The following is a 27,635-nucleotide window of genomic DNA, read 5'->3' on the forward strand; positions in this document are numbered from 1 at the left end:
TGACTTTGTAGTCGTGTCATCGGATTTGGGGCCGCATGTTTTGGACACTCGGGTGAAGAGGGGGGTGGAGCTGTCAGCTGATCACCACCTGGTGGTGGGTTGGCTCCGATGGTGGGGGAAGAGCCGGTCCGACCTGACAGACCCCAAACGTACTGTGTGGGTCTGCTGGGAACGTCTGGCAGAATCCCCTGTCAGGAGCAGCTTCAACTTCCACCTCCGGTAGAGCTTAGCCCACGTCCGGGAGGAGGCGGGGGACATTGAATCCGAGTGGACCATGTTCCGTACCTCCATTGTTGAGGCAGCTGACCGGAGCTGTGGCCGTAAGGTGGTCAGTGCCTGTCGTGGCGGAAACCCCCAAACCCGCTGGCCACCGCAGTAAGGGATGCCGTCAAGCGGAAGAAGGAGTCCTATCAGGTCTCCAGAAGCAGCCGACGGGTACCGGATGCCCAAACGGAATGCGGCTTCGGCGGTTGCTGAGGCAAAAACCTGGGCACGAGAGGAGTTTAGCGAGGCCATGGAGAACAACTTCCGTCGGCTTCGAGGAAATTCTGGTCCACCGTCCGGCGTCTCAGGAGAGGGAAGCAGTGCACCGTCAACACTGTTTACAGTGGAGATCGCGTGCTGCTGACCTTGACTCGGGACGTCGTGAGTTGGTGGGCAGAATACTTCGAAGACCTCCTCAATTCCACTGACACGTCTTCCATTGTGGAAGCAGGGCCTGGAGACTGAGGTGGACTCTCCAATCTCTGGGGTCAAAGTCACTGAAGTAGTTAAAAAACTCCTCGGGGGCAAGGCCCCAGGGGTGGATGAGATCCGCCTGGAGTTTTAAAAGGCTCTGGATCTTGTGGGGCTGTCATGGCTGACACACCTCTACAGCATTGCGTGGACATCAGGGACGGTGCTTCTGGATTGGCAGACTGGGATGATGGTTCCCCTCTTTAAGAAGGGGGACCGGAGGGTGTGTTCCAATTACAGGGGAATCACACTCCTCAGCCTCCCTGGTAAGGTCTATTCAGGGGTGCTGGAGAGGAGGGTCCATCGGGAGGTCGAACCTCGGATTCAGGAGGAGCAGTGTGGATTTCGTCCTGGCCGTGGAACAGTGGACCAGCTCTACACCCTCGGCAGGATCCTCGAGGGTGCATGGGAGTTCGCCCAACCAGTCCACATGTGTTTTGTGGACTTGGAGAAGGCGTTCGACCGTGTCCCTCGGGAGGTTCTGTGGAGGGTGCTTTGGGAGTACAGGGTGCCGAGCCAACTGATAAGGGCGGTTCGGTCCCTGTATCACCGATGCCAGAGTCTGGTCCGCATTTCTGGCAGTAAGTCGGATTCGTTCCCAGTGAGGGTTGGACTCCGCCAAGGCTGTCCTTTGTCACCGATTCTGTTCATAATTTTTATGGACAGAATTTCTAGGCGCAGCGGAGGCGTTGAGGGGGTCCGGTTTGGGGACCTCAGCATCGCGTCTCTGCTTTTTGCAGATGACGTGGTGCTGTTGGCTTCTTCAGGCCGTGATCTCCAGCTCTCGCTGGAACGGTTCGCAGCCGAGTGTGAAGCGGTCGGGATGAGGGTCAGCACCTCCAAATCCGAGTCCATGGTCCTCGATCGGAAAAGGGTGGAATGCCCTCTCCGGATCGGGGATGAGATCCTGTCCCACGTGGAGGAGTTCAAGTCTCTTGGAGTCTTGTTCACGAGTGAGGGGAGGATGGAGCGTGAGATCGACAGGCGGATCGGTGCAGCGTCGGCAGTAATGCGGACCCTGTACCGGTCCGTTGTGGTGAAGAGAGAGCTGAGCCAAAAGGCAAAGCTCTCAATTTACCGGTCGATTTACGCTCCTACCCTCACCTATGGTCACGAGCTATGGGTCGTGACCGAAAGAATGAGATCCCGGATACAAGCGACCGAAATGAGTTTTCTCCGCAGGATGTCCGGGCTCTCCCTTAGAGATAGGGTGAGAAGCTCGGTCATCCGGGAGAGACTCGGAGTAGAGTCGCTACTCCTCCACGTGGAGAGGAGCCAGATGAGGTGGCTCGGGCATCTTATCAGGATGCCTCCTGGACACCTCCCTGGGGAGGTGTTCCGGGCATGTCCCACCGGTAGGAGACCCCGGGGACGACCCAGGACGCGCTGGAGAGACTATGTCTCTCAGCTGGCCTGGGAACGCCTTGGGATCCCCCGGGATGAGCTGGACGAAGTTGCTGGGGAGAGGGAAGTCTGGGAGTCCCTCCTAAAGCTGCTGCCCCCGCGACCCGACCCCGGATAAGCGGAAGAAAATGGATGGATGAATGGAAAACTTAAAAGACTTTATCCCAGGTCTTTTGTGTTGTCCAAGGTCTTAAGATGATAATCAATCAGATAAATCTTTGAAATTTTTATCAAAGATAAAGAGACAGGGGTCTCAAATTCAATTTAACTGGGGGCCACTGGAGGTAGAGTCTGTAGCGAGGCTGGGCCGCTTTTTTTTTTTTATACTTAGATAAAAACCTTTACACCCCTGTTCTCACAATTAAACCATAACTTTAACATTGTTCTGAACATGGCTTCTGCCTACTTCTTGCTAATAGAGACCTGGCAGCGCTTCCTCTCGCACAGCTGAGCTCCATTTGGCATGAGGGAGGACTATATGCTCCCAAAAAGACACATTTGAATCAGCACCGCACACAACCATTCATATCAAAATTGCGGGCCACACTAACAAACTATCATATTAACCTTTACCAATTTCAATTGTCTATATCATGATGTATGGACAACTCGCTTACATAAAGCCTCCTGGAACGCGGCGTGTTTGTGTCTGCTGGTGACTGGTAAAAGGAAAAAGACAGATGTTACAAGGCACTTCAGCTGCTCATTTCACTAAAAATCAGCCACCGAGAGGGTAATCTTTATGATATGTTGAAGTAGTCATAAGTAGAGATGTCCATGTAAATTTTAGTGGCAACCGATAGCCTTTTTTGTACATTTTAAGCAGTGGCGGTTCTACACTGAATTACTCCCTGGGCGCAATGCTATGCTTGGCACACTACGTTCTACACGGAATGACTACCTGGGAGCGATGCTATGCTTGGCACACTTTACATTCTACACTGAATTACTCCATGGGCACGATTCTATGCTTGACACACTTTAAGTTTAGCTTTAAGAGACCCCGGGGACGACCCAGGACGCGCTGGAGAGACTATGTCTCTCAGCTGGCCTGGGAACGCCTTGGGATCCCCCGGGATGAGCTGGATGAAGTGGCTGGGGAGAGGGAAGTCTGGGAGTCCCTCCTAAAGCTGCTGTCCCCGCGACCCGACCCCGGATAAGCGGAAGAAGATGGATGGATGGATGGATGGATGGATGGATGGATGGATGGATGGATGGATGGATGGATGGATGGATGGATGGATGGATGGATGGATGGATGGATGGACTATAAACATTGACCCTAGACTAAAATATGCTCACTAAGAAGCTAAAGAAAACAATTAATCAGACATACCAATTCAATGGTGTTTAAAGGCAGATCATTCCCTGTTCACCTTTGTGTGACAAAGTTCAGATGTAAACCCACAGTCTAGATCTCACAAGCTATACATTCTCCTTGGGGCAGCTGTGCACTAGCACCACAGCTCTAAAGTAGCCCATATCCTTGTCTGACCCCGATCTTTTGCTCTGTCCTATATCTTAGCTGCATTTTGTTCAGGCTCTACCACCAGTCATGTAGAAAACACTGTGACTGCCTGACTAGTCCCTTGAGTGTATATGTGTCTAAGCTGGACAAATCCTGGAATCTATTACTCAGTGCTAGAAGTGTCTAGTCAAACATGGCTGAGTTGGTTGACCAAAGGAATAATGGATCTAAGTTTCTTAACTCATTACCATTTCCTAAGCATCATGTGAAGGAATTGCAGGCCAAAACAAATATAAATGATCTTGTGATATGTGCTCTCGTTTCGTTACTTGTGGTACCCCAGAACTGTTGCCATGTGTGGCATTAAGTGTCACGCGATGTGTCTAATTGAGGATGAGCTACACGTGTGTGAAAACAATAAATATGGTGTGCCTGTATGAGGTGGGTACTCTCACAGAAAGCAAACAGCTGTGCGACATCACATTAAACACTGTGCAAGACTCCTGCTAACAGGTTATGGGCCCAGGGAAAGGACCGTAACACACAGTTTGAAGGACTGTGTGAAGGTCTAGACGGCCACTGTGTACACCTGGAAGCTGAGGAGTGACTGGCCATAGCAACATGAATAAAAAGGATAGAGATAAGGTATTCAGTGCCCGCTGGGCAAGGCTTGTTTTTGATGGTGAGGAGAAAATTTGTGAATTATGGAAAACAACATTTTTGGGCTATCTTTGTCTGCAATGGTTAAAGATACTCTATTGAAAAGAGCCGCTGACGAAGACGAGGATGACGGGGGGAAGAATACCCAGGACTATGCAGAGCTTATTCAGATTTTAAATGACAAATGTCTGTCACTGTTCATGCGGGACCCCGCGGATGACGGACGCAAATCTCTGAAGCTCCTCACTGAATACTATATGCTGGCAAAGGAAAGCAGAGAGTAAAAAACTTTTACACAAAGCTCATACACAAAGCTCATTGCAAAAGTCGCCCAGTGAAAATGTGGGTGAATTTGTAATCAAAGCAGAAACAGTAGTTAGTGTCTGTTTCTGTCGTAACGCAGGTGAGACGTTTAGTGAGGGGCTTTTAATAGCAGTGGTTCTGAGGGGACTACCAGAGACATTGTTGAGTTGTGCTATCATTATACTGGTAGAATGTATTTGTATGTCATTATGTTCTTTGTTCTGTATTGAATGCCACATTTTCTGCAGAGTCGTGACTGTTGCGTCATTGAGTGAAGTTTTTCATGTAGTATGTGCTGAGGACATTTTATGTTAGTTGGAACCTTGTTTGCGGCAACATAAAGAAGGAAATACAAAACAAGCGTGGGAGCTGAAGAAGAATATTAAAATAAAAATACAAACCGCCACTACAGTAATCCCTTGTTTATCGTGGAAAAGGTGAAAATCCGCGATGTAGAGAAAATATATTGTTGAAATATCCATAAAAGACTTTTATGAACCTTTATTGTATTTTTAAACACTGTTTATTGTACTATTAAATGCTTTTTGTATTATTAAACACTTTAGCAAAAGTTTTAAAGTCAAACTGATGTTCATAAACATTCTTCATTTAAATAAATAAGAAGGTAGAAAAAATAAAGAAGAGTAAATATATTGTAACAATATCCACACAAGACTTTTATGAACCTTTTATTGTGAACGTCTCTGGTACCTCTCAGCTCTTGCGTGCTGGCCGACTGACGCGACCCCGCGGCCCAGCGCCAGTGCATCGCACAATACTTTTATAATTTTATACACTCCATTGTACTTTTAAATATGTTACTGTATTTTAAACACTTTTTAAAATACCTTAAATTGTCACAGCTCCTCTCTGTTCTTGCGTGCTGGCCGACTGACCCGCCCCCACGGCTCCGGTTTTTTTAATAGTCATTTTCCTTTTAATTTTAATAATTTTGTATCATTTTGAAACAAAATCGCTGAATTTTTATAGTTGTTTTAAAACCGAAGACGATTCGCTCGGAGGAGCAAACGTCCTGTCTAGCCTCCTCTGAGGATTGCGTAACCACACGGCTGCCTATGTTGACAGGCGATGCAGTTAGACTGAACTGCTCTCTGTCTTTATGTCGCTGTTTAAGTGTTCAAACACTGTGGCTATATTAATTCATTTCCTTAGTTAAACTGGTGTATATAATATCTTGTGATTTTTGTCATCTGGCTGTATCGTCGTGTTTCTTTAGATCAGTGGTCTCAAACTCATGGCCACCGTGCCAATTGCGGCCCTCGGGACAATACTTTGCGGCCCCCTGCGTGACATCTAAGCTGTGTGTTAGTGCGGCCCGCGCATTTCTTTTCGCACATGCATCTGGCCGTTTTACTTTTTTTGACACGTATGGGCTCCCGTAGCTCAGGCTCGTGACAACTGGGCGAATTAGCAATTGGCTAATTGGCGAATTAGCACTTTGACATGTTTGAATGAGCGAGTGGAGGGAAATATCTTGTCACTGTCACCTAGTGCTGTACATTGTTTGTCAGCCCCCGTCATGTCTGTTTCAAAACCTGCCGTGAAGAGAAAAGTTGCGGATGAGCACAGGCAATTTCAGGAGAAGTGGGAGGCGGAATATTTTTTTGTTGAGCACAGGAACGTCGCAACCTGTCTAATATGCATGGATAAAGTTGCTGTTAACAAAGAGTTTAACATCAGAAGTCATTACTCAACTAAACATGCTGAGGAGTATGCAAAATACCTGGGAGATGAGCGAAAGGATCGGGTCGACGAAGAAGAGAACGAAGCGGCTGTGAAAGCTAGCTATGTTGTGAGTGAAATGATAGCAAAAGCTGGAAAGCCCTTCAAAGACGGCGAGTTTGTAAAACAGTGCATGATCCAGGCTGCAAGTATTGTCTGCCCGGAAAAAAAGGAGCTGTTTGGTAACATCAGTATTTCTGCCAACACAGTGGCAGAGCGTATTTCTGATTTGTCGGGTAACATTTACGATCAACTGCGTGAGAAAGCTAAACATTTCCACTCATACTCGCTGGCTCTTGATGAGAGCACAGACGTCACTGACATGGCGCAGCTTGCAATATATCTCCGTGGTGTTGACAACAATTTTGAAGTTACGGAGGAGTTGCTCTCAGTGATTCCAATGCATGGCCAGACCACCGGTCAGGAGATAATCCGACAGCTGTGTGATTCCATTGAGGATGCCGGCTTACAATGGAAACGTTTGGCCGGAATAACTACCGACGGAGCGCCATCAATGACGGGGAGAAAAAACGGACTTGTAGCACTTGTTCAAATAAAACTGGAAGAGGAAGGTGTGGAGGATGCCATTGCTTTGCACTGCATTATTCATCAGCAGCCCCTTTGCATCAAAATCCTGGGATTTGACAAGGTGATGTCTGACTTCGTGAAAATGATCAACCATATCAGATCCTGGGCTTTAAAGCACCGACAGTTCCGCGACTTTTTGGCAGAAATAGAGTCGGAATATGAGGACGTGCTCGACTTCACCGAGGTATGTTGGCTCAGCAGGGGGAAAGTCTTGAAGAGTTTTTTTGAGTTGAGAGAACAGGTGAAAGCCTTCATCGAGAAGGATGGGATGCCTGTTCCTATGCTAAGTGATCCTAAATAGCTGATGGACTTAGCTTTTCTTGTTGACATTACACAGGAGTTGAATGTACTGAATAAGAAGTTACAAGGCCAGGGCCAGCTTGTCAGTGCTGCATATGACAATGTCAGAGCATTCTCCAGGAAACTTGTGTTATGGAAATCCCACCTTTCTCAGAAAAACCTCTGCCATTTCCCAGCTTGCAAGACACTCATGGATTCAGGCACAGCATTCAGTGGTGAGAAGGATGCTGATACCATTGGGAAGCTACAAGAAGAATTTGATCACAGGTTTGCAGACTTCAAGACACACAGAGCCACTTTTAACATTTTTGCTGACCCCTTCTGTTAGAGATTTGCTCACTCCAACTTATTTTGCAAGAACCACACGGGAGACAAGTAAGTCCTTTTAGACACCTGCAGGTGGAGAGTCCATTCGTCGCTGTGCGTACAGCAATGTTCGAATAGAGCTCTGAACTCTCCTTCCTGCAAGAGGATATTTATCAAGAGAAACAGAGTGGGGGTTGAGAGTTGACAGGTTTGGTGAACCCCCGGCCTCTGGTAAGATCAGAGCAGGGGGTGTTTTACGATGTTGTGGGAAACAGAACAACTTTGATTGCTTCCTCTGCAGCTGGTCAATCAAGCAGAGGAAGCAACCACTTTATTTTACTGCGTTCTGAGAGCAAGACAAGATTGGTTAATTATTATAGTCTACATTCCAACATAATCCTATGATAAAGATAACCTGGAAAACCCTAACATCTCCCTCCTGTTGTATCATATGATTATGCCACCCCAAACAACAAAGACAAGTAAGAAAAAAAACATATATACGTATAATGAAGAAAGTAGAATAGTAAAAATAAAAACAACAAACAATGATAGCAACACTTTCCAGTGAAGATGAGGCATCACCTTAACACCCCAGATCAAACCTATTGTGCAAGCTACAAACCTGCTGGCCAGATGTTATTAGCAGGAAAATTCTTACACGGTCCCTTTGCCTTAGGCGACCAGAATGCGATCAAATAAAAAATAAAAAGAAAAACACAGAAACAGTACATCATTGTATCCATCACTTGCGAAGCATATTTGATGGCCAAATCAACAAGTTTCCGTAAAACATGCTCAACAGAACAGCATCTACGCAATCCACGTCTCATTATCATTATCACATCTGTCACGTCTAAGAAGTTGTATATGTGCTCGTGTTTTCGTCAGCTGATGATGTTCTAGTCTGTAGGTGAGGTCTGTCACACACACTATCGCACACACTCGTGTCCAGTTGGCAGGCAGCATCGGACAACTCTTGTGACCACAAAACCACGATCCGTTCTGAACAGGCACGTGCACTCATAGGATGCAGGTGAGGCAATGCTTCTGAAACTCTGGATGAAGTAGGTCCCGTCCGATGGTGCAGCCATGTCGGTAGTAGAGCCCTTACACCTTGAAAACGGCTCTCTCATCCTGGCACACAGCGGTGATGTCCAAAGCTCCCATCCAGTTTCCTCCTGGAGAGCAGTTGTCGTTAATGCATTTGTGGGTCCTGCAACCTTGGATGCAACATGTGTAGTCAGCAAGACTTGGAATGGTCCCTCCCGTCGTGGCTGGCCCAGTTCCTTCTTTTGATGACCTTGATGTAGACCCAGTCTCCTGGATTGATGGGGTTGTCGACCTGTGAGGAGGAAAGATCAAGCGGCACTAAATTTGTCTTTGACATAGTTTGAGCGTCCTGATCATATAATCTGTCAAGGACTGCTCTTCATCTGTTGTTTGCAACTCTCGTAGTCAATTGTCGTGCCCATTTAACTGGCAAATAGGAGTGTTTGCGGGAAGAGTTTGAACACCTCCTAATGATTCCCTTTAACCAAAAACTATTTATGACAGGGGCGTTCCCATTTATTGCCTCCTGGTTTAAAAGAGATTGTCTTATCTATCCCTTCTTTCTCCTCACACGCTCGCACCCACACAGGGTGTGCACACACACACACACACACACACACACACACACACACACACACACACACACACCCACACACACATCTGCACGCACGCATACACAAAACGGCATACAAAGTTCAGACGAACGACAACAGAGATTACACACAAACACAGAACACACAAACAAAGGGATTCTAATCCATCTCTCATGTAGTTTCTTTTGATAGAATCTCCTATCGGTAACTGTATAGCAGACGTTTTAGCATATAATCCCATACTCTGCTCTCTCGCTTCTACTTTTTCATGTCGGTGCAGTCGTAGGTGGCCCCTATTGCAGTCATCGACTTGTTAACTGTCGCCGTGTGACTCCTATGCATGATTGTGTGAATGTCAAAAATCGAACGTACCTAACTTTCTGACCATCCAACCTCCACTGTGGTACAAAAAACCTTACTATTGTATTGAGTAGGCACATTGAGCAACCTAGCTTCCTCCTGACTGCCAAATGTCCTGTTCTAAAATTTATATAACTCGACCGCTACGTCTTAAGCTTGATGAGCCAAAATATAAGCTCTTGCTCTTGTTTCCTACCGTTTTAGCCTATTTGTTTCATCCAAATCCGTTCAATCTCTGATTATAATGCTTTTCTCTGTAGCCCTACGTATTTTTCAAATTTTTATTTATTTATTTATCAAATCTCCTCAGTTCTGTCAAACTCAGTGCACAATGAACCTCCCTTCCACTTTGAACCAAGCTTCACCAAATTTGGTAACGCCGTAGCAAGGAGTGCGATTTGGTTGTCGGACACTCCAAGTCCATATCTTTTTGCCGCACTTCACCCTCTCAAGTTCTTCTGTTCTTTTGTTGTCGCTTCAGAGCGACCCCATCCATCACTCTTGAATGAGTCCATTGTTCAAATGAGTCAATTTTCATCATTGTGAGTTCCTCCGCTTTTCACTGTCTTTTCCGTCCCCGAGGATGTTGTCTGTCCTCCGGAGTGTACTTGTCCCCCTCCAAGCACAACAGCAGTCTTTTCTTGTCCTTCGCCAAAGGTCAAAGGTGCTTCAGAGCCAGGCACCATTTTGTAGTTGTTCACGGCTGCAGGCGAAGTCTCGGATTGGGTTTCAGGGACCCTGACACTGAGAATGACAGGCTGGGACATCAAACTTGTAAGACTATCTCCAAATGTAGCTGCTTCCATCAATTTGCTGGTAACGTTTGTTTACCAAACTTCAAATTCTACTAATAACAGCGGTCTCGTTTTTATATCGTAAATCCTGCAACTCATCCTATTTTTGAGCTACATTTTATCTATAGTTCCAATTTAATCGGACAGTATGTTGTCTTCAGTATCATTATTGAAAATCAACTCATCGAGGTCTGCGTTCCACATTAAGCCCTGATCTGTATGTCTTGACCTTTCACATGTTATTGTCATGCTTGCTCAAAAATGTGACTTAGAGTATGGTGCTGTGAATTCTCAATCTCCCCAATGAAATTGGATCCCACCTCGTAGTTCTTATCGTTCTCATGTTCCTGTTAGCCTGCAATTGTCCAAATCAAAAATGTTTTCTTTTAACTGTCTTTCTTTTGAACCTCTAAATCTCTCGTGTTGCTAACCTATCTACACCAGAACAAAAAATTTACCACAGTATAACACCAAATGTATTCGAAAATTCATTGTCATAAAGTGTTGTATTATTACTATCTTCCACGATCTGTCCTACTCACTCCCTCCTTTTGAGGCTTGGCAATGCCCATGCCTCACACCTTGACAAACTTTTTGGGAGAATGCGTTCTTTACTACATACGATTCCATCATCATTTAATTTGACTTTCTTTCCAAAACGCTTCTCAATTTCCCAGTTCACACATCTTCTGCATGTGTTACTGGTTCTCCATTTTTTTTTCTCTAGTTACCGTATTTGCCGGTGTATAAGTCGACTCGGTGTATAAGTCGACCCCCTAAAATTCGACGGAAATTTACGATTTTATGATATATCTTTTGTATAAGTCGAGCTCAATTGTTGCATTATATTAAACTTCAAAATTCAATCAGAAATATGCGAAATTTATTGACGAAATGTGTTCAAATTCCGGGAGGCCGTGCGCATGCGCAGTGGCCGGAAATGGCTCCAGCCGAGCGGATCGGCTGTTTATAAGCACCGCGGAAGAGATCGCGGAGCCTCATTCGACTTCCAGCGGCCGGCGAGCTCGCGCACGCCGTCCGGCACCACCGGGAGGCCGGAAATAGCTCCAAGCCGAGCGGACCGGCACTTTATAAGCACCGCGGAGGAGATCGCGGAGCCTCATTCGACCTCCAGCGGCCAGCGCACTCGCGCACGCCGCCTGGCACCACCGGGAGGCCGTGACGCGCCAAGTGGCCGGAAATAGCTCGCGCCGAGCGGATCGGCTCTTTATAAGCACCGGGAGGAGATCGCGGAGCCTCATTCGACTTCCAGCGGTCGGTGAGCTCGGGCACGCCGCCCGGCACATCCGGGAGGCCGTGCGCACGCGCCAAGTGGCCGAAAATAGCTCCCGCCGAGCGGATCGGCACTTTATAAGCACCGCGGATGAAATCGCGGAGCCTCATTCGACTTCCAGCGGCCGGCGAGCTTGCGCACGCCGCCCGGCACATCCGGGAGGCCGTGCGCACGCGCCAAGTGGTCGAAAATAGCTCCCGCCGAGTGGATCGGCTGTTTATAAGCACCGCGGAGGAGATCGCGGAGCCTCATTCGACTTCCAGCGGCCGGCGAGCTCGCGCACGCCGCCCGGCACATCCGGGAGGCCGTGCGCACGCGCCAAGTGGCCGAAAATAGCTCCCGCCGAGCGGATCGGCACTTTATAAGCACCGCGGATGAAATCGCCGAGCCTCATTCGACTTCCAGCGGCCGGCGAGCTCGCGCACGCCGCCCGGCACATCCGGGAGGCCGTGCGCATGCGCCAAGTGGCCGAAAATAGCTCCCGCCGAGCGGATCGGCTGTTTATAAGCACCGCGGAGGAGATCGCGGAGCCTCATTCGACTTCCAGCAGCCGGCGAGCTCGCGCACGCCGCCCGGCACATCCGGGAGGCCGTGCGCACGCGCCAAGTGGCCGAAAATAGCTCCCGCCGAGCGGATCGGCACTTTATAAGCACCGCGGATGAAATCGCGGAGCCTCATTCGACTTCCAGCGGGCCGCGCACTCGCGCACGCCTCCTGGTTCAAATTTTCTAAGTGCCAACGCACAATGAGATGCATGAGAAACGGCCTCGGTTACCATCACATTTGAAGCGATGAATACGAAGTTAAATTTTATGACTCGGTGTATAAGTCGAGGTCGACGTTTTTCGGTCGATTTTGGATCGAAAAAGGTCGACCAATACACCGGCAAATACGGTAATTATCAATCCAAAAGCTACGTGTTTCTTTCTAACATTCAACCTGCTCAAAATCACTCTTTCATTAAAGTCGCTCTACTAATTTTCCATTGTAGTCGCCAACAACTTCAAACCTTCAACCTGTAATTTCTTTTCATTCAGGCTATCATTCATCAATGTTCATTTGCATCTCACACACAGTCTCCAAAAAGGAGTCTTTGTATCACATTGGTCCCAATTCATCCAAGCTCACCACACAACATCCATATATCATTTTCAACTCAGGTTTCCTGGTAGAACAATCCACCAATTCAAAAAAAACTTAACTAAGACAAACAACTGGCAAATAAATCTGAATTTTTTCTTTGTTTTTAAATTTGAAGAACTCAAACTCTCAGATTTAGCTTGCATTTAGAATTTTGCATAATCTTATAACACAACCAATCAATTATTCCTATTAAATGTAGCATTGCAAAATCTTAAATTCACAATTTAGCTTCTTCCAATTCCTGAAAGCATGTTCTGTCGTATTTTTTTTTTTTCTTCGAATTTCTCATGTGGGCTCGCCACTTAACATGCACTAGTGTGGATTAGTTTCTGCTCGCAAACAGACTTCTCTCTTTTCCTCTCATTTTTTTCTGTCAAATTGTTTCTGTTCTGCGGTGTAAATTGAATAGACAACAGTCAAGCAAGTACTTTATACTAAAAGTTTAGCCAATGTTCATCAATTTGGGACTTTAACTTTAACTTTAACACATACGCACACACATGCACAGCTCTCGCGTGCGGAAGGTAGGTCCCCGCACCAATGATTCGTCACAGGCTGGCCATTTCCTGTGGTCGATCATGAGCTGGTCCCTCCCATGCACACGAGGACAGCACATTCTAATTTTATTTATTTATCTTCTAGAAGCAAGTTGCATTTCTTTACCACTTGATTTCCATATTTTAACTTTAGTGTAACACAAATTGATCTCTAGTCATTTGTAAATTGCCACATTATTATTATTATTATTATTATTAAACTCCTCTTGCCCCTCGCTTGAGCCGCGGCTTGAGCTGCGGCCTTGCACCCGCTCACAGGGGCCTTAATGTGTCCTGGTCTGACAAACACTTCTGACCTCATCAGTTTTCATCTTTCTAGCTTTTGTCTCTTGAATTCGTTCTCATCTCTTTGTGAAGATTTCAACCACACTCTAGCACTTCTTCCACTTCTTCTACTTGCCATGAACTTCTCATCTCAAAGAAGAGCAGAGCAAGAGATTTACCGTTCTTATTTCCCATCTTAATTTTAGTAGTTTAAGGTTTTACAATTTTTTTTCAATTTTTTTTTTTTTTCTTTGAGGATCCTCAATGCAGGTTTAAATTGACCTTTCAACAGATTACTAGCCTGTTTTATCGCCGTGGATCAACGCTAGAACTGCTTTTTAGTCAATTTATCCTACCAGTCACACACTCAATCACACAAACTCCAGGGCTTTTTTTTTCAGGCCTATCCAGGGATGGGTGTAAAACCCTCCCAAACAGCTTTGGAAAAACGGACAAAAGAAAAAATCTACGCCCTCCTTCAATTAAGAAAAAGAAGCTCTGTTTTTCTTAGCCCGTTTCTTCCACTGGGACTTGAACCCAAGCTATTCTTTGGCTTGGAAAAACATACAAAGAAAAATCTACGCCCTTCTTTGATTAACAAAAAAGAAGCTCCGTGTTTCTTAGCACGTTCCTTCCACTGGGACTCTAACCCAAGCCAGATCCCTCAGCTCGGAAGAACAGACATAGAAGAGTCTACGCACCTCTTCGATGAACAAAAAAGAAGCTCTGCTTTTCTTAGCCTGTTCATTCCACTGGGACTTGAACCCAAGCTGGCTCTCGTGCACCTCTACGTGTTACGCGTTTAACAACACAACACAACTTCAGGCCTTAAACTTACTTGTCCCCTGGTTCGTTGCACTGCCGGGTCCCGTCAATCCACCTCTGTCAGACGAAGTCAGACCTAAGATGCTGGCCCAGCGAAGAATTCTCTTCCCAGGACTTTCTTTTCCAGGTCCTCCAAATGGACGCTGGCTTGTCGACAATGCAGCACGTCCTCCTTTGTCAGCCAGATAGCGGGTATGAGGGATCCCGGGTTTCTGTACCAAAATGTTAGAGATTTGCTCACTCCAACTTATTTTGCAAGAACCACACGGGAGACAAGTAAGTCCTTTTAGACACCTGCAGGTGGAGAGTCCATTCGTCGCTGTGCGTACAGCAATGTTCGAATAGAGCTCTGAACTCTCCTTCCTGCAAGAGGATATTTATCAAGAGAAACAGAGTGGGGGTTGAGAGTTGACAGGTTTGGTGAACCCCCGGCCTCTGGTAAGATCAGAGCAGGGGGTGTTTTACGATGTTGTGGGAAACAGAACAACTTTGATTGCTTCCTCTGCAGCTGGTCAATCAAGCAGAGGAAGCAACCACTTTATTTTACTGCGTTGTGAGAGCAAGACAAGATTGGTTAATCATTATAGTCTACATTCCAACATAATCCTATGATAAAGATAACCTGGAAAACCCTAACACCTTCTCCTTTGATGTTGAGGATGCCCCCCCCCTGTTCTGCAGATGGAGCTAATTGACCTGCAGTGCAATACTGAACTCAAAGCCAAGTTCAGGGAAGTGAGTGGAAGAACAGTGGAGCTTGGACAATTTTTGAGAGAACTGCCCCCCAGCTTCCCTGAGCTTTCCAGGATGTTCAAGCGGACCATGTGCCTTTTTGGCAGCACCTATCTGTGTGAAAAGCTCTTCTCCACAATGAACTTCAATAAGTCAAAGTACATGTCCAGAATTAAAGTTGAGCATCTTAAAGCCAGGTGTTGGAGGGGGACGTCAGTGCCTCCCCAGTCATGAACCTCACCGCACGTCACTGAGTCAAACCTCGGTTTTCGACCACAATCCGTTCCAGAAGGCGGTTTGAGAAGTGAATCGGTCGAATTCCAAATCTATTTTTCCCATTACAAATAATGGAAACTTTTTTAATTCGTTCCAAGACAAAAAAAAACGCACCTTTTTTAAGCATTATTTCATTTGCGCATTTTTGTCCGATCGTGCAACTGCAGCACACCGCCGAACGCGCAACCGTAGTGCGCCGCCGGCCGCGCAACTGCACCGTGCTGGTCGAATTATTGTGACAGAGCCGTCGCTAAAATTTAGAAAATATTTTTAAAGTCCTGATGTACTTTCCAAAATTTAAGTGGACCTCAGTGCGCAGGGAGCTTAATTTGGTCCGATCGCGCAACCGCAGCGCGCCGGGCGCTCACTGTCGTATTGTTTTAAGAGCGTCTTTGTGTTTTTGGATGGCTTTACTGCTCCCACTTGCTTTCTTTGGAGGCATGATTAGGGGTTAATACAATCCTCAAAGTAACGAAAATACAATAACGAACAGAGTCAGTCGGCATCCGGGCAGTGTGGTCGGGTTTTCTCGGGTCCTTTTGACTCATCTCGCGAGGTTCTACCTCCGAATTTTGTTCGACAACCGAAGCAAAAAAAACTCGAATTTTTTGTTAGAATTCCGATTTGTTCAAGAACTGGGATGTTCGAAAACCGAGGTTTGACTGCACTACAATACATTATTGTATTTTAAACACTTATTAAAACATTTTAAAGCGTCATGTCTCCGCTCTGCTCTTGCGATGCTGACTGGCAGACAAACCCCTGCAGCCCAGCGCGAGGGCATCTGCTCAAAACATTAATCATTTTATTTTTAAACACTTTATCATATTTTAAACATTTAAACATTTTAAAGTGTAAATGTGTCACGGCTCTGCTCTGCTCTTGCAGTTCTGACCAGCTGACGCACCCCTGCAGCCCAGCGCGAGGGCATCCGCACATTGCTCAGAGGCATGCCCTGTACTATTAGTGCTCATTGCCGGCCACTGTCCCAAATCCTGGATGGCAGTGCTTTTTTCCTACGTGCGCGGTTGCGCTCACTGCAGTTGTCCCGACCGTTTCTGCACAGCGGTGCATTTTGTCTTCGTGCGCGGCTTTGTCATGTTTCCGCTCTCGCCTTCTGCGCAAGACCTTTAAGGAGCACGTCGCCAATACGGAATTGCTAATTGTCAGTCCTCACGGTTTTGTCTGTTTTTACACGCACGCCTGGCTCCTGATTCTTGTTTGCCTGACCCGCCGTGTTACAAGATGCCCGCACAACGCGAGCTCGTTGACCGGCTCGTCATTTTAAAGCGTAAATGTGCAATGGCTTCACTCTGCTCTTGCCATGCTGACAGCTGAGCACCTCAGCTGCCCAGCACGAGGGCAGCTGCACAAGACTTTTATAATTTTATTTTTAAAGACTTTATTATACTTTTAAACACTTTATGGTATATTTAAATACTTTTTAAATAGCTTTATAAAGCTTGCTATGCCCTTCTGCTTTGATGACTCACGACGCGAGCTCACTGACCGGCTCGTCAGCTTGCCTTGTTGTCCTGCTCTGCCGCATTCCAGACATCCTTGTTTCCTTTAAACTTTCCCCAAATAAAGAGCCCATGTTGCATTTGGTTGCCCTGCCTCGTTTGTGACAACGAAGCACAAATGATGATGATGATGATGATGATAGAACTTTACTAATGTACTTGTCACAGCAGCGCATACAAGTGCAAGAAAACAAGTGCCAACATTTCAAAAAGGATAAATAACAGACAAAGACAAACACAAGTGCCGCTAGTAGAGACAAAACACAATTTTTATCAGGTGCCACACATGTTGTAAAGTCTGACAGCAGACGGAATAAAGGACCTGCGGAACTATTCCTTCCTACACCTGCGAGTATAATAGTTTGCTGCTAATGGAGCTGCTCAGGGACCGCACAATGTCATGGAGGGGGTGAGAGGTGTTGTCCATGATGGATTTCAGCTTAATCAACGTCCTCCTCTCACCCACAACCTCAATGGAGTCCAGGGGACAGCCCAGGACAGAGCTCGCTCTCCTAACCATCTTATTCAGTCTCCCCCTGTCCCGGTCCGTACTGCCCCCACCCTTTGCTATGGGCAATATGGGTGACCGCCCAGGACGCAATCCATGTGGGGGCGCAATCCACGTGGGGGCGCACGAGCGTTCTCAAGGAATAAAAAAATTGCCAGTTATCTTGCTCAGTGATTTCCATCTCAAATCTATTCACTGGAGCGCCCTTATTGTCACGTGATGTCAATTTGTGCTGAGAGTTGTGTCGGGTCAGGATTCTTTTGTTCGTTCTTCGTGAGTGCATGCGTGTCAGAAGAGCAGCCCCCTCTCTCGCCTGGGGTGGGGGTTAAGATGGATCCACAGTGCTCTTCAATAAAAAGAGGAACGTACTGTTCCATAAAGACCATACCAAATTCTCCATATATGGACAAACAAGCTTTATTATCTACAAATAGAGAAGGACTACAACGATCACTCAATAAAAAGAGGAACGTACTGATCCATAAAGACCATACCAAATTCTCCACATACAGACAAACAAGCTTTATTATCTACAAATAGAGAAGGTATGCAATGATCAATGGTCAAGATCTGTCACAGTTTGTTTCGTTGTTTTAATGTTGTCATAGTTTCGGTTCGTGTGTCTGTGTGCTCACTGTGCCCTGATCAGTGTGATCACCTTCACCTGCCTCTTGTTAGCTGTCTTGTATTTAAGTCCTGTCTGCCCCTCACTCCCCTGTCAGATTGTTTGCATCTCATGTCCTCTTGTTTCTTGTTTCTCTAGTTGCTTGTCTGTTCTCGTCTTGTTTCGTCTTTCTGTTCGGTTATTCTCGTCCCTAGTCGAGCATCTACTGCATAGTCTGTCTTTTGAGTTTGTTCAATAAACCCTGGTCAAAGCTGCATTTGGTCACCCAGCTCCATTCACTTCATGACAATGTAAGAAAAGCATTTATTTAGAGAGTTGGCATTAAACCATAGCCATTGCAATTATGCCGATATAATGAAGCTGAGAAATGTTCGACATTAAGGATAAAGAAAAAATACCTGGGAAAGTTTGTTGAAACGAGGAAAAGAAAGCCAGACATGAAGGTTTAAAGTACCTCTGGACATGGTACACAAAGGCCCTGATCTTAAACTCGTAGGAGGGCAAGGAAAAACTCAAGCAAGTCTCAAAGGGCTTCACATGTACAAAAATTGACAATTATTCTCCAACATCCCCTGATCTTAAACTCCCAGGAGGACAAGGAAAAACTAAAAAAAAAAAAACTACTGGGGGAAAAATGAGAAACCTTGAGAAGAGACCACAGATGGGAGGATCCCCCTACCAGGATGACGAGGCTGCAATGGATGCAGAGAGGGCACATAGTGTAAAACAAAGAAAAAGTGGATGTCCAGTTCAAAGTAAAGAGCTGCAGGAAGGTGCCCTCAGTTGTCCTGGCAGTGTCTTCGAGGGAGGTAATCCGCTGCAGATCCCTCATCCCGATTGGTTGACGAGAAATCCAGACAGCCATTATCAGTTTGGGAGTCACCTATACCCCTCCCCAACAGGGGAGGTGGGGGTCAGCGAATACAAGCTTCAGCCAAATCGGTGTCTTTAATCGTGTCTTAAATGTTTCGACTGAGGTACCGCTACTGCTGATATCTATCGGTAGGGCATTCCAAAGCTCTGGAGCCCGAATAGAAAATGCGCTAGACTACTTTTTGGCCCCTTGGGTCACTAAAAGACTAGTGTTTTGCGAGCGGAGTTTACGGGATGGAACGTAAGGCAAAACTAGGTCAACGTCACATTACTCATGGCAGGGGTGTCCAAACCTTTTGCAAGGAGGGCCAGACTTGATTAAGTGAGGGAGCCCGGGGGCCAATAGTTTTTTCGGGCATTTTTTTTAACGACAAAAAATTCATGCAAATACACACTGTTATAAAAAAAAAATCATTGTCACAATTGTCTTTATTTTTCAAATGACAAAATAACCAAATATAAGCCACTCAGGCAGATGTGAACAATTCTAAGAACACAAATTCTGCCTTTCATTCATATCTGAAGAGTCAGATAACATTGAACAAACTGTATGAAATGCCTTAAATTTACATGAGTTTAAACTTATTTTTGCCTCATGACCATTTTAAACAGGAGTTATAAGTAATGCAAAATTGTCTGTTATTATTGAAACTTAGAACAAGTGAAATTTGCTCTTGTCGTTTACAATATCTTTCAGAAAGTTATAGTTTGTGTCACGTCTACAGCTTCATAATATCAACAGTATTAACATGGCCACTTCGTAACTTGCTTTAGTAATATTTACTTTTGACTCACAGCCCCGCATGACGAATCGCTGTTGTTATGCCAGTTTAGCTTGGAGCTGCTTCACTTTATCAGCGCGGTCACTCCCTGTTAGCTTGTCGTACGTGTTAGCATGTTTAGTCTGATAGTGTCTCTTTAGGTTGAAATCCTTAAGCAAGACAACCGTCTCCTTACATATATAACACAATTGCCTTGATTTTCAGTGAAGTATTGAAATTCCCATTTCTCTGAAAGGGATGGCCCTCAATGTCAACTTTCAAGATTCAAGATTCAAAAGTTTTTTATTCACCATGTCTGAGCGTGCCAAACAAGGAATTTGACTTCGGTAAATAACAGCTCCTGTTCAACATTTAGGTGAATAACAACAACACTCAGGACATGTGAAAAATGAAAGATATTCTCAAACATCCCCTGATCTTAAACTCCCAAGAGGGCAAGGAAAAACTCAAAACTCCAGCTAGGGGAAATGAGAAACCTTGAGATGAGACCACAGATGGGAGGGTCCCTCTTCTAGGATGACCAGGCTGCAATGGATGAAGAGAGGACACATAGTACAAACAGCGTAGACAATTCAAAAAAGGTGTGGAGAGCAGGATGTTATTGTTGTATGTTATTTCCTCCTTTTCTTTGCAGTCGCCATGGCAGAAACGAGCGGGGAGGGGTGGTGCTGCCACCTTTTGGTAATAGGAGGAATTACAGTTTCAAGGCTTATGATTTTTGAGGCGGGCCATAAATAATACATAAGTGAGAGCAGGAACGCAGATCGACTGGTAAATTGAGAACTTCACCTTTTGGCTCAGTACAAAGTCCGCATCACAGCAGACGCGGCACCGATCCGCCTGTAGATCTCATGCTCCATCCTGCCTTCGCTTTTGAACAAGACCCCAAGATACTTGAACTTCTCTACTTGGGAGAGGATGTTTTTCCCGACCCAGAGAAGGCATTCCACCCTTTGCCACCCTTGAATTTCAGGTCTTTGAAGTACCGTAATTTCCGGACTATAGTCGCGTTTTTTTTTCATAGTTTGGGTGGGGGCGGGGGGCGACTTATACTCAGGAGTGACTTATATATGTTTTTTTTCACAAATTTTTACTTGATCATTAAGACATCACTTACTTACAAATATAGTTGACCACTTCCCATGTTATTTTTAGTATAGTTTATCACTTCACATGCTTTTATATCTTTATATTGAATATATTCAAAACATAAAAAATAGAGAAAACATCAAATAAAGCAATTAACACTTTAAAGCACCATATCCAAGTCCACTGTCTGCTGTATGTACACTTGCTCCATTTTTGCTCCTCTTATATTTATTATTATTATTTAATATTATTTGTTTATTTATCATTTATTCAACGCTCTTATTTATTCATTGTTTGTCCCTTCTTGTTTTTTTTGTGTTGCTTGTATGCATACTTGTACTATCTCAGAGGGATCTTGGGAACGTAATTTCAATCTCTTTGTGTGTGAAAAAAAATCGACGATAAAGCAGACTTTGACTTTGATAAAACAACCAAATAAACAAAACAAAATACTACATCTGAAAAAAAAAATATTTTCCGACAAAACTGGATGAGGGCGCTCTAAATTTCACAGTTGGCCGTGACTCATCAACTGGGTGGGCTTAAGAAAAATGGCACCAAAAAGAAACTCATATTTTGCAGGTTACAAACTTCAAGTTGTAAAATATGCAGCTGAAAACAGTACTCGAACAGCAGGAAGAAAGTTTGGAGGTATTACTATTGCAAGTGACGTCAGTGGCACGGCGCGGTGGTTGTTTACATAAAGGACTAACGTACCCACGTAAGGACTACCGGCATCATTAGCGGTGATCATTTCTAAGTGACACGGAGGACAAAGAGTTTGAAGGAATTAAGGATTTGGAGTGACATAGAAGGTTTGAAAAACTATTATGGCTTCTACGCACGCCCGGTCCTACTCTACTGAGTAGGGGGCCAGCGCTCGGCCGACAGGCTGTCTGTGAACGGTGCATGGGGCTCGGACATGGCCATTACGCACTCCCGGTCCTATGCCATGGAGCTCTCGTGTCTGGAAGTCCACGCCGCCACACGCTTGGAAGTTTGTTTTGTTTAATAAAGAGCCGTTTACCAAACCCACGTCTATCCTTGTACTTTGTTAATGCTACAATATACTTATATACTAGATCTGTGGAATAAAGACGAGGCTGACGTCAGGGAGCACGCGCGGCGATGTTGACAAAGGACGAGGAATTTGATCGATGGATTGAATGGATTTAAAGTGCACGGATGGTTTGATAATATTATTGCTTATATTATAGTTATTTGAAATATAGTTTATCTATCGTTATATGAGCCTGTGGAATATTTTAAAGTGCAAGCGCCCTCAGCCGCGCAATGGGTGCCATTGTTGACAATGAATTTAATGAATTGGAGTGACACAGATGATTTTATAAACGTGTTATTCATGTAATCGTTTTCTTTAATAACTATATGTTACGTCAGGCCCATTCTCAGCTCTTTGTTTGTGTTTGTCACGTTAGCATACCTATTGTTTAGCCTGTTGCTATCGTATCGAACGATCGATGGATTTAATGAATTGGAGTGACACAGATGGTTTTATAAACATGTTATTTATCTAATAGTTGTTCTAAATCACTCTATGTGTTACGTCAGGCCCGTTCTCAGCTCCTCGTTTGTGTTTGTCATGTTAGCATACCTATCGTTTAGCCTGTTGCTATTGTATCGAACGATCGATGGATTTAATGAATTGGAGTGACACAGATGGTTTTATAAACATGTTATTCATGTAATAGTTGTCCTTAATCACTCTATATGTTACGTCAGGCCCGTTCTCAGCTCTTTGTTTGTGTTCGTCACGTTAGCATACCTATCGTTTAGCCTGTTGTTGCTATCGTTTAGCCTGTTGTTGCTCGTTCATGACTGTTTTTGGTGTGGGATTTTGTCGAATAAATTGCCCCCAACATGCTACTTATACTCCGGAGCGACTTATATATGTTTTTTTTCACTCTTTGGGGGATTTTATGGCTGACGCGTCTTATACTCCGGAGCGAGTTATAGTCCGGAAAATACGGTACTCTCCCCGCCGACTCACGACGTCCTGGGGCCTTGCCTTTTAACTCCATCGGTTAGTTCAACCCCAGAGATCTGAGAGTCACATCAGAGTCTCCAGGCCCTGCTTCCACAATGGAAGGCGTGTCAGTGGAATTGAGGTCGTCGAAGAATTCTCCCCACCGACTCACGACAGCCCTAGTCGAGGTCAGCAGCACACCATCTCCACTGTAAACAGTGTTAACGGTGCACTGCTTCCCCCTCCTGAGACGCCAGATGGTGGACCACCACTCCTCCCACACCCGGATTTTTGCCTCAACAACCGCCGAGGCCACCTTCCGCTTGGCCATCTGGTACCTGTTAGCTGTCTCCGGAGTCTCACAGGCCAAAACGGGCCGATAGGACTCGTTCAGCTTGACGGCATTCCTTACCGCTGGTGTCCACCAGCAGGTTCTGGGGTTGCCACAACAACAACAACAACAACAACAACAACAACAACCTTACGGCCAGAGCTACGGTCGGCCACCTCAACAATGGAGACACAGAACATGTCCACTCAGATTCAATGTACCCCGCCTCCCACGGGCTGTGGGAAAAGCTCTGCCAGAGGTGGTAATTGAAGCTCTTCCTGACAGGGTATTCTGCCAGATGTTCCCAGCAGACCCTCACAGTACGTTTGGGTCTGCCAGGTCAGACCGGCATCTTCCCCCCACCATCAGAGTCAACCCACCACCAAGTGGTGATCAGTTGACAGCCTCACACCTCTCTTTACACGAGTGTCCAAAATATGCGGCCACGGATCTGATGACAGGGGCACAGATGGACACCCTTATGTTTGAACATGGTGTTCATTGTGCACAATTCATGTTGAGCACAGAATTTCAGTAATAGAACACAGCACGGGTTCTGATCGGGGGGGGGGGCTGTTACTCCCAATCACACCCTTCCAGGTCTCACTGTCCTTGCCCACGTGAGCATTAAAATCACCCAGCAGAATGATGGATTCCAAAAACTCTCGGTACTCTGAGAGACTTTTGGTGCATAGACACAAACAACAGTCAGGACCCGTCCCCCCACCCGCTACCAACTCGCTCACTGTGGTGAACCCAGTCGGGGGCAATAAGTATGCCCACATACTGTGGAAAACTCCAGAGTGGAAGAGAGTCCAGCACCTCTCAAGGGGACTTGTACCAGAACCCAAACTGTGTGGAGGCAAGTCCAACTATCTCCATAAACTTGTGCACAGCCTAATTGTCTCTAGAAAAATGACGTAACATACTCATTTGTGGTGGTGGTGGGTGGGCAGTGGTGGCTCAATCGAAATGGTGAGGTGGAAACGGAGAATGGATAAGGAGAGACAAAAAGGAAAGGATCCACTGACAAAAAAGAGTGAAATTTTATCATAAAAATGGGTGGAGAAACGGATGACAAGGATGCTACAGGAGGTGGGAACAGGCGCGTAAAGACAAAATATAAATGCTCGACATGTAATACAAGAAAATACCCAATGTGGCTAAGACCATGCCCAGGTGATCCATTATATGCTAGCTGCTCCCTGTACCCAGCAAATATTCTACTCAAATATGAAGGTAAAACCGCATTAAATGATCGAATCAAGTTGCTGGGACCGGGGTGGTCTCGGGTCGCCGCCCTCACCTGACTCTCGGTGTCCCATGAGACAGCGGCTACAACGAGGATGGGGAGGATGGTGGAACCCAAACATTGATCCTATAAGGACCCCGGCCTACAAGAGAGTATCTAATTGAAGCAGCCAAAGAGGGGCCACCGAGCCTGACGCGAGTTTGATCTTTTGGCCGTCTTCAGATACTCCAGGTTGCAGTGGTTCGTCCAGACGATGAAAGGGATGGAGGCACCCTCCAGCCAATGCTCCACTACACCAAGGTCAGCATCACCGCGAGGGGCTCCCGGTGTCCAATGTTGTAGTTTCGCTCTGGGGTGACTCCTACGACCGAAGCATTCACCTCGACCACAAACTGCCTCTCGGGATCGGGCGTCCTGAGGACAGGTGCAGAAGTGAACCTCTCTTTCAGCTGCCGGAACACCTGGGCTGCCTCATCGGTACACCAGTACAGAGAGACGAGGCTAGTAAGGGGAGTGAGGGGAGCGGCCACCGTGCTGTAAATGAACCGGCGCTAAAAATTGGTGAACCCCAGAAACTGCTGCAGCCGCTTATGAGTTTCAGGGACTGGCCAAGATGTGACACCCCTCACCTTCTCGGGGTTCATCTTGATGGATACCTCGCACATCGCGTAACTGAGGAATTTCACGAATGGGGCGTGGAATTCGCATTTCTCCGCCTTGACAAACAAAGAGTTCTCCAACAGGTGGTGACGTGGCTGATGTGTTCTGGGAGCGTGAACATCAAACAAATCCAATTGTAGGTTCTTAAGAATACCTTCTTTAATACATCCAGCCAGCAACTTCTTCCTTGGTCTCCAAAGCATTCCGTGACACCTCACTCGAGTTAAGATTCAAGATTCAAGAATTTTTATTCACCATGTTTGAGCATGCCAAACAAGGAATTTGACTTTGGTAGTACATCACAGCCTCTGTTCAACATTTAAGTGACTAACAACACTCAGGACATGTGCGAAAATTGGCAAATATTCTCAAACATCACTTGATTTTAAACTCCCAGGAGGGCAAGGAAAAACTCAAAACTCCAACTAGGGGAAATGAGAAACCTTGAGAAGAGACCACAGATGGGAGGATCCCTCTTCGAGGATGACCAGGCTGCAATGGATGCAGAGTGGACACATAGTACACATAGTACACATAATACAGACAATTCAAAAAAGGTGTGGAGAGCAGGATGTTATTGCACAGCAATGACTCTGAGACTAAGAGTGGTGTGAGTTCATCAGAGCGACAGCCTGGGGGAAGAAGCTGTCTCTGTGTCAGCTGGTTTTGGCGTACAGGGCTCTATAACGCCATCCGGAGGGGAGTAGTTCGAACCTGGGTGAGAAGGGTCTGTAGAGTTATTACTTGCACGTTTCCTGGTCCTGGAGAAGTACAAGTCCTGGATAGATGGGAGGTTGATTCTAATTATGTTTTCTGGAGTCCTGATTGTCCGTTGCAGTCTGTGTTTGTCTTGTTTGGAAGTCGATCCAAACCAGACATTGATGGAGGTGCAGAGGATAGACTGGATGATGGCAGTGTTGAAGGTCTTCAGCAGCTCCCGTGGCAGGCTGAACTTCCTAAGCTGTCTCAGAAAGTACAGCCTCTGTTGAGCCTTCTTCCGGACAGAGTCTATGTGGCTGGTCCATTTCAGGTCCCGAGAGATTGTGGTTCCCAGGAACTTGCAGGTGTCTGTGGAGAGAATAGTATTACTGCGGATAGTGAGGGGTGAAAGTGGTGAAGGGTCTCGCCTGAAGTCCACTGTCAACTCCAACGTCTTGAGCGGGTTCAGCTGTTTTTGGCTGCACCAGTGGACCAGCCGCTCCACCTCCTGTCTGTACGCAGTCTCGTCACCGTCCCGATCAGTCCAATGAGACTGGTGTCGTCTGCATACTTCAGGAGCTTCACAGGAGAGTCACCTGAAGAGCAATCGTTAGTGTAGAGAGCGAAGAGCAGTAGGGAGAGGACGCACCCCTGAGGGGCACCATTATTGGTTGTCCGGGTGTCGGATGTGATGGTCCCCAGCCTCACACGCTGTCTCCTGTTGGTCAGGAAGCTGGTGATCCACTGACAGGTGGAGGCAGGCACCGCGAGCTGGATGAGCTTCAGTTGCAGGATGTCAGGCGCACTTCCTTCTCGCGGATCTGGAGTGCGTGCGCGGCCTCTGCAAGAGAGAGAGGAGGTGACAACGGTGATGGAGGTGTGGACAGAGCGGTTGTGGGGGGAGGTGAGTATGTTGATTGTGCTGCAGGAGGTCCTGCTGTGTGGCAGGACCGATCAAACCTGCAGTAAAACCTGTTTAGCTGGTTTGCAAGCCTTTGGGTCTCTACAGGACGGGGGGTTGGTTTCTTGAAGCCCGTGATGCTCTACAGACCTTTCTACACTGTTGAGGGATCAGGATTGGCAGAGAGGTGTTTCTCCAGGCTCTCCCCGTAACACCTCTTGGCTTTCCTGACCTCTCGGTTCAGTGTGTTTCTGGTCTGCTTGAACAGGTCCCGGTCGCCACTCCTGTAGGCCTCCTCCTTGGCTTTGCGCAGCCTCCTGAGGTTCGGTGTAAACCAAGGTTTGTCGTTGTTTCACATGCAGAAAGTCTTAGTCTGCACACACAGATCCTCACAAAAACTGATGTGAGGATCTGTGTGTGCAGACGAAGACCTTCTGTATGTACAGAAGAGTGTATACTTCAGGGAATTTCCATACATAACACATTTAACACCCTTCACTGTTCTTCAAAACCTGTTCTCACTGCAATTAAAAAGCAAGAAGGTAATTCAAACCTAAACTCCAGCATCTCCAGATTGTGTCAAATCAGTGGTATTTCAGTGACAAGCAATGATGATGCAATGAAGAGCCATTTAGATGACTGAAAACGTGAACAAATTTTAACAGCTCATGACATGAAAGAAAGTATTTTTTATATATTAATTATTTTAATTTGGATGTATATTTTAATCTCGTTAGGGGAGATTACCTTTAACTTTGTTTTTCAATAGATCATTTTAAAAACAATTTCTTTAAAAAGTTGCGTTTTTCAATATAGCATTTTGAAATCATTTCTTTAAAAGGTTGTGTTTTAAGCCTACATCACAACTTAACTCACCGCAGACCCTTCTAGCCACAAGGTCATTGTCTCTTTTAGTGATAGACACACTGCCCCCCACCCTGTTACCATCTCACAAAAGCCTGTGTGCACTCAGAAATTCAGTGAACCCATCGAAAGACACATGCACG

The 27,635-nt window shown here is 46.0% G+C and overlaps 1 long non-coding RNA gene across 1 annotated transcript; it reads left to right on the plus strand.

Annotated features, from left to right (window-relative positions):
• Positions 1 to 5,890: 5,890 nt before the first annotated feature.
• LOC148404741 (uncharacterized) lies at positions 5,891 to 26,620 on the plus strand. Its single transcript, XR_015860217.1, has 3 exons — positions 5,891 to 7,085; positions 7,378 to 7,468; positions 26,457 to 26,620. It is a non-coding gene; the product is annotated as an uncharacterized LOC148404741 (long non-coding RNA).
• The last annotated feature ends 1,015 nt before the right edge of the window (positions 26,621 to 27,635 follow it).

This window comes from Syngnathus floridae, chromosome 1, assembly GCF_059516105.1.
Source record: "Syngnathus floridae isolate MCC-2025c chromosome 1, RoL_Sflo_1.0, whole genome shotgun sequence".
In the NCBI taxonomy this organism is placed as follows: domain Eukaryota; kingdom Metazoa; phylum Chordata; class Actinopteri; order Syngnathiformes; family Syngnathidae; genus Syngnathus; species Syngnathus floridae.